Source organism: Amblyomma maculatum, chromosome 3 (genome assembly GCF_055883805.1).
Source record: "Amblyomma maculatum isolate TAMU_Amacu chromosome 3, ASM5588380v1, whole genome shotgun sequence".
Classification (NCBI taxonomy): domain Eukaryota; kingdom Metazoa; phylum Arthropoda; class Arachnida; order Ixodida; family Ixodidae; genus Amblyomma; species Amblyomma maculatum.
The window spans coordinates 3,213,057-3,219,601 of NC_139346.1; positions in this window are offsets into that span (position 1 = coordinate 3,213,057).

Genomic DNA, 6,545 nt, shown 5'->3' on the forward strand with positions numbered 1-6,545 from the left:
GCCCCATTTCTCTCATGTAAAATATTACAGCATATCATACAATCTTACCTAATTGAGCTCCTTGTGAACTCGTTTTTTTTTTCGGCTGCACAACATGGTTTCAGGAAAACGTGTTCTTACGAAACGCAGCTAATATGCTGCACTAATCAATTATTTATGCTGGCCAGAGCATAGATGTGGACTGTGTATACTTGGACTTCTAGAAAGCATTCGGCACTCTCACATCATCTCCTTATTCTGAAACTTAGCAAGATTTCTTCCATCCTATCGAACACATTTCGCCCCAAACAACTTTTCATCCGCCTTTACCATCGGATGTATACCACAAGGATGGGTATTGGTGCCTCTATTCTTTCTGACCTTCTTCAATTAGGCTTTTTTATAATAACAAACCATGATGACTCTCCAAAGTTTTAAGCTGATCTTATGCGCATTCACAAGTACCCTGAAAAATGGTTTACGCGACTGAACACTAATAGACGCAAAACAATGCCGGTCGTACTAGCGTCGGTATTTCTTGATGACATTCCCCTTGAATCTTAACTTGTTTATATTTCGAGTAGTGTATCTTGGCAGCGAATAATGTGTGACTGATCAAGTAAATGTATAATGAGTGATGTAGCTTAAAACGAACTAGTCAGTCAGCGTTGACGTGAAAGGTTGGCCTAGTTGGTAGGTATTCATCGTAAGTCACCGTTAATGGAATGATTTTTTGTGAAAATACGTGACCGCACGCCACATTGATTTCTGGACAGGTACATGCTTATACATGTGCTCATGCTTATGATCATTTCTGATCTTAAAGCCAACCATCTTGCGTCAACTGTACGAACATTACATGCTAAAATACAGGAAACCGCTTGCAAGTCGCGAATAGTTCAAAGCAACGTAATACGATCGTATCGTGCAATTCTGCGGTATTCGGACTCGGCTCCGAACGCTGTGCCGCGGACAAAAAGTTAGGGTGCGACACTCACCGCAAGGTCAGGCCGCCGCTGATGGGCCGCACATGAGGCTCTGCCGGCGGGGTTGAAGCTGGGAGGAAGAGGTGGGCTCCGTGCCAGCGCCGCGGCCGGCGCCCTCCAGCGGCGGCTAAAACCCCTCAATTATAGTGTTCTAGAATTGAGAAGTGTGCCGTCTGCCGCCGGCGAGCTGGTCGTTTCAGCGATAACAGGAGAGAGGGCGCTGTGTGCAGGAGGAGCGCTGACATCGAGGCACCCTAGAGGAGCGCAGTGAGCGCGGAGCAGACAGCTGGGTGAACCGTCACCGCTAGTTCAATCGAACTCCGAAGGCGCGTAGCAGTAAATTGTGTCGCTTTAGTTCCCACAGGCTTGTCTAAATGTATTAAAACGGTTATGTTCATGAACAAAACAACTAGTTCCCTACAAAATAAGCGGCCGTCGTCAGGGAACGGCAATACAAATACAGGCAATGTAAGATACAGATTGCCGACGAACTGACAAGCAACGGCAAGATATATTTCCTGAACGTATTGGGTGCTTTATTTCTCGAACACTAGCGGGAGGTTCAATGACGAATGTCTAACGTATTTCTATGATCATGTAAATTTTTAATATTGGATGCACCGGTTTATGCGGGCTAGACTGAAGTCTTCCATCGACGCTCGCACGTACTGGAAACGCAGTGAATGGTGTTTTAGGCTAGGCTAGCGTACTTTTTGCGCCACATGTAGATAGAGGTATGCGAAGATTGCTCGAAGACAGAAATTATGCCAGCGTTTACTGATAACTTTATTTAAATGTGGGTGAATACATATGAACTGGCAGTCCTACTCAAAACGAAATGAAGGAATGAGTGCACATAGCAATGAACGAAACCACATAATGGACGACGTGAAAAAAAAATCGCGACTTAGTGCAAGAATATGGTACAAACGTATAAAACTGTACAGAACTATATGACAATATTAATGAACTGTACTAGACCGTGAATAAATTAGGCTTCTAAATTTGAAAACACACAAGAGAAAGGCAGAATGATTAAAGTCCTCAAACACGATTACTTGCACCTCCTCAGCTTTAGGTGCTTTACCTGCTCTGCTTTAGAGGTCTGCTCTTGGTTTAGCGACTTCGCATAAAAACGCAATCGCATGAGGACGTAGAACTTCACTATGTTAAGTGTCATTTCTTCGTCATGAGTAGGGCAACCAAACTTGGAAACCTCTGCGCTTTGCAAAAACAGAGCAAATTCACGCATGCTATTTGCGTTAATCTTTCTTGAACTAAAAAAACAACCGTGAAAGACTCTTCCAGCGTGTGCAAGCTCCGAGGACGGATAAAGAAGACCTCCGTGGTCGAAGTTTGAGATAAATTGATTTTCTTCTTTTTGTGCCGCGCACGATTTGCTTGAAATGAGATAAGCGGAGCAAGTACTGCATTTGACTTCTTCATGAACTTTCTAGCGACATATCCTGCAATATAGGCTATGAGACCGCTAGAACTGTGCCTATGTGACGTAACTGTGGTCATCTGAAGGAAGGGAATTCAAAGTAGCTTCGACGTCCTCGAGCCTTCTCTCGTCAACCAAACGGTCAAGCTCAACAATAGGATTTGAAAGAAGCTGGGTAGGTTTCTCGCTTGTACGGCTAATTCCAAGTAAGGCATTTACAATTTCAGCATTACAATTTCCTGTCTTTGGGGGCTTCGCTAAGTTGTAAAATGCCAGGGCATTAACTGTCACTAAAAATTGAGCCGGCGTGGAATGATCGTTGCAGCCATTAAATTGCCTCACGATGCTGAAGAGGTTTTCTTGTTTGTCTTGGCTTAGTCTCGATGTGATAATATATGTAAAACCGCATTTTGCAGATAAGTAGTCAACGATGTCGACTGTTGACTGCAAAGTTACCCGAAGGCCTTCCGCGGTGCTGTTGCTCAGGAAACCATGCTTTGAGTGTATTTCGAGAAGGGAAGGGTTCGAATAGGGAAGGCAGCAGAAAGAGCGCGCAATGAGCAAGAAGAAAGAACGAAAGGAAGGAAAAGAGCATTCAGTAAAAGAAGGGGGGGGGGGGGGGGGGGCGAAAGTCATACGAGACGGACGGAACTGTGACTGTGCTCTCTGCAAACACGTGTTTCCCTGCTTGACCAATCATCGCTCTTCGCCCAACAACGCGCCATAGTACAACAGCCAGAGAAGCAACGCGATGCAACAAAATTCACGCAGGAAACGAGCCGCAGAAGCAGACGCCCAAAGCGTTTCCTCTGCGGCGCGCGCGCTTGTGATGCGCTCCTACGGCTGACAGCGCCACCTACGCTTTTCATCGCTCCGGCGACCACGTCGCTCCCATTGCCGCGCGCCGAAGACGGCACACTTCCCAATTCTAGAACACTCTACCTCAATAAACTAAACCCATAGCCATGCTAAAACCACGGCCGCTCAATGGAGGCGCACTTCGTGCGGCCCGTCGCGTCGCGCCTCAATGGGTGGGGAAGCGCGTATTGGGAGAAGTTACAGTTTCCGCCGTCATTCTCCGCGGGGGCGCCACCATTCCAGGACAAGAAGAAGGTATCGATTATGAGATAATAGAGTTCCTAGAGGAAATATACCGGGATAACAAAGTCGAAATTACGTGGGAAGGGATAAGAAGTACGGAGGATGTCAAAGTATGCAAAGGATTAAGACAAGGCTGTCCTCTATCACCGGTGCTGTTCATGCTTTATATGATAAACCTGGAACGGAGGATACAAGACAGTAACCTAGGTTATAACCTGTCATGTAGATTAGGTGGAAAGGCGGTAGAGCAGCGCCTCCCCGGTTTGATGTATGCAGACGATATTGTGCTGCTAGCTGAGAGTCTGGAAGAATTGCAAACTCTAGTTAAGTATTGCTGAGACGAAGGGGACGCTCTAGGCTTCAGTTTCAGCGCAGTTAAGTCGGGTCTGATGATTTTAAACGGCTCAACTGATCATGGTCTTAAAATACAAGGCCATGAAATACCTAGAGTAGCAGAATATAAATATTTGGGGGTATGGGTAAACGAAGGATTGGCATACATTGGAAAGCATGGGCAATCACTTAAGGCCGAAGGGCGAAGGAATGCCGGGATAATGAAGCATAAGGCATTGTGGGGATACAATAGGTATGAGGCACTGAGGGGTATTTGGAAAGGAATTACGGTGCCCGGACTTACTTTCGGAAATGCGGTTTTGTGCCTAAAATCAGAGCTACAGTCGACATTAGAAACAAATCAGAGATCCGTTGGACGATTAGCACTAGGTGCCCACGGCAAAACTACAAATGAGGCAGTAAAGGGAGATATGGGTTGGGCATCTTTCGAAGTACGGGAAGCTCAGAGTAAAATATTATATGAGGAACGCCTGAGGAAATTGGACAGTAACAGATGGGCAGCTAAGGTATTTAAATACCTGTACCTAAAAAGCGTTGACTCACAATGGAGGAAAAGAACTAGGAAACTAACTACTAAGTATGCTAGTAACAAGGACGGAGAAATAAAGAGCATTAAGCATCAGGTGAAAAACACAGAAGGTAAAAATTGGATAAATTTGATGAAAAAAAAAACAGAGTGTGGAATTATACCGAAAGTGGAAAATGCAGATCAGGAAGGAATATTTCTTTGATAACTCAAGAGGCAGTGCCCTACTTTTTGAAGCTAGATCAGGGTGCCTTAGAACACGCAGCTACAAAAAGAAGTTTAACAATGGAGATGACGCATGTGCTGTATGTGGAAACTCCAGTGAAACAATTGACCATATTATACTCGAATGCAATGGTATCCATCCGGAAGTTGATGCAGGCGCAATCACTGTTCCTGGAGATCTGGGGTTTAGAGATAACAGTGGCCGGGTGAATAAACCGGCGGTGGAAACTAGCAAAAAGCGGCTGGAAGATTGGTGGCTTAAAAGGAGAGAAGTGACATAATGTTAGCAACGTAGGAGCAAAATTTAATAAATAGAATGATGGTTTAGTTAACCATTCTAAATCAATAATTAAGATATATGGAGAAAAATGAGCATGATAGCTACTGCTACCACCCCGTTTCAAAGGGGACGCTCCTATATTCCATCCATCCATCCATCCAAGGCGCCGCCGGCACGGACGAGCAGGCGACGCGGAAGGAGCGCGCTAGCTGGGTTGGCGTGTGTTATCGCTTTGACTACTCAGCATAACCGCGTGGTTCTGATAGTTCTGCATGCGTGTCATCGGCGCCTGTGTCAGCAGCGTCCTGAGCGTATGCAGCACCATGCCAGGCAACTGCTGTGTGCCGCTGTGCACCACGAAAGCAAGAAAAGATCGGTTACCATGAGTTCCCGTGCGATTCATAACGCCGAGCAGCCAGGCTGAAAAACATATCTCGGGAGAGCTAGGATGGAAAAGGAAGCCGGTGGGAGCCGAGTGACAAGTCACTGGTATACTCACTGCACTTCACAGATGACGATTACAGGAAGAACATAAAACTGAAGATCCTGCTTCCTTCAGCTGTCCCCTCTGTGTTCCCGAACTGCCTAAATTACAAGTTAAGTTACTCACGCGGGCTCATGTTGAGCCAAACAACCTTGAAAAAATTAATGTGCGCAGGTTAATAGCTTTATTTTCCCCACTTGATATAGCTACACTTCATTTCCTCCTGGACAACCCCCCGTGTCATCCTGAAGCATGTGCGTTTCAAGATAGCTGCACCACGATCACTTTTATGACGATGATATCAAAATGGTATGCCTTGCCCAACATCTCATAAGTGAAGCCATGGAGACACCAAGAGGAGCCGCTCTATTTGTCAGATGACGAGCGACTTTCTTGGTTAGAGTTGTACTTTGCCATATATCGAAGACATTCAGGTCCAAGGAGGCACGTCGAAGCAAAGGCTAACCAAACAAACGTACGAAGCAACAATATGACAACCAGATCCACAGTGGCGCAAATTAAATACCTTCTTGATCACATCAGGTATCTTACAACAATGTCTTCTGTGTGCATTGCATTTAACCGAATCTTATTTTCAGCTTCCAATACGCCCTAAAGCAGGCAGATTGCAATATCTAATACGTTATTACAGTGGTTGAAACGCAACTAAATGGGTGCGCAGTCAGCGAAGCACACGACTGCCTCGTTGTAAACGGAAGACCACGAATGAGTTGGAAAAGCCTAGTGATGATGACTTGCCGCTATCACCTTATCAATAGCAAACTTGCACATAGCATCACATACTGTGTGAAACGCCGCTCATAATCCTAAAATGAGCAAGCGCCGACCACGCGGACGCCGAAACGAAAGCACAGCCGCTGCGCGCAGCTCTCCGCCCGGTCTCGTCCCGGAGCGGTGGCGATAAGAACTAGGCGCAATACGGCTTTTCTACCTGCCGGTCGCCACCGCGCGATCTTGATAAGCTGCGCATGCGCGAAAAGAAAGAAGGTAGGCGAGGAGGATCTGTTTGTAGTCTGGCGGATGTGACGTAATAAATTGCCTATTGTTGTTTTTTGCTTGCGTGTACTCTCGAACCCAGACGCTTTTTGTTTATCGCCGCCTCCGCAGCCGCAGGTGCCTTTTTTTTTTTTTTTTTCTCCCTTTTC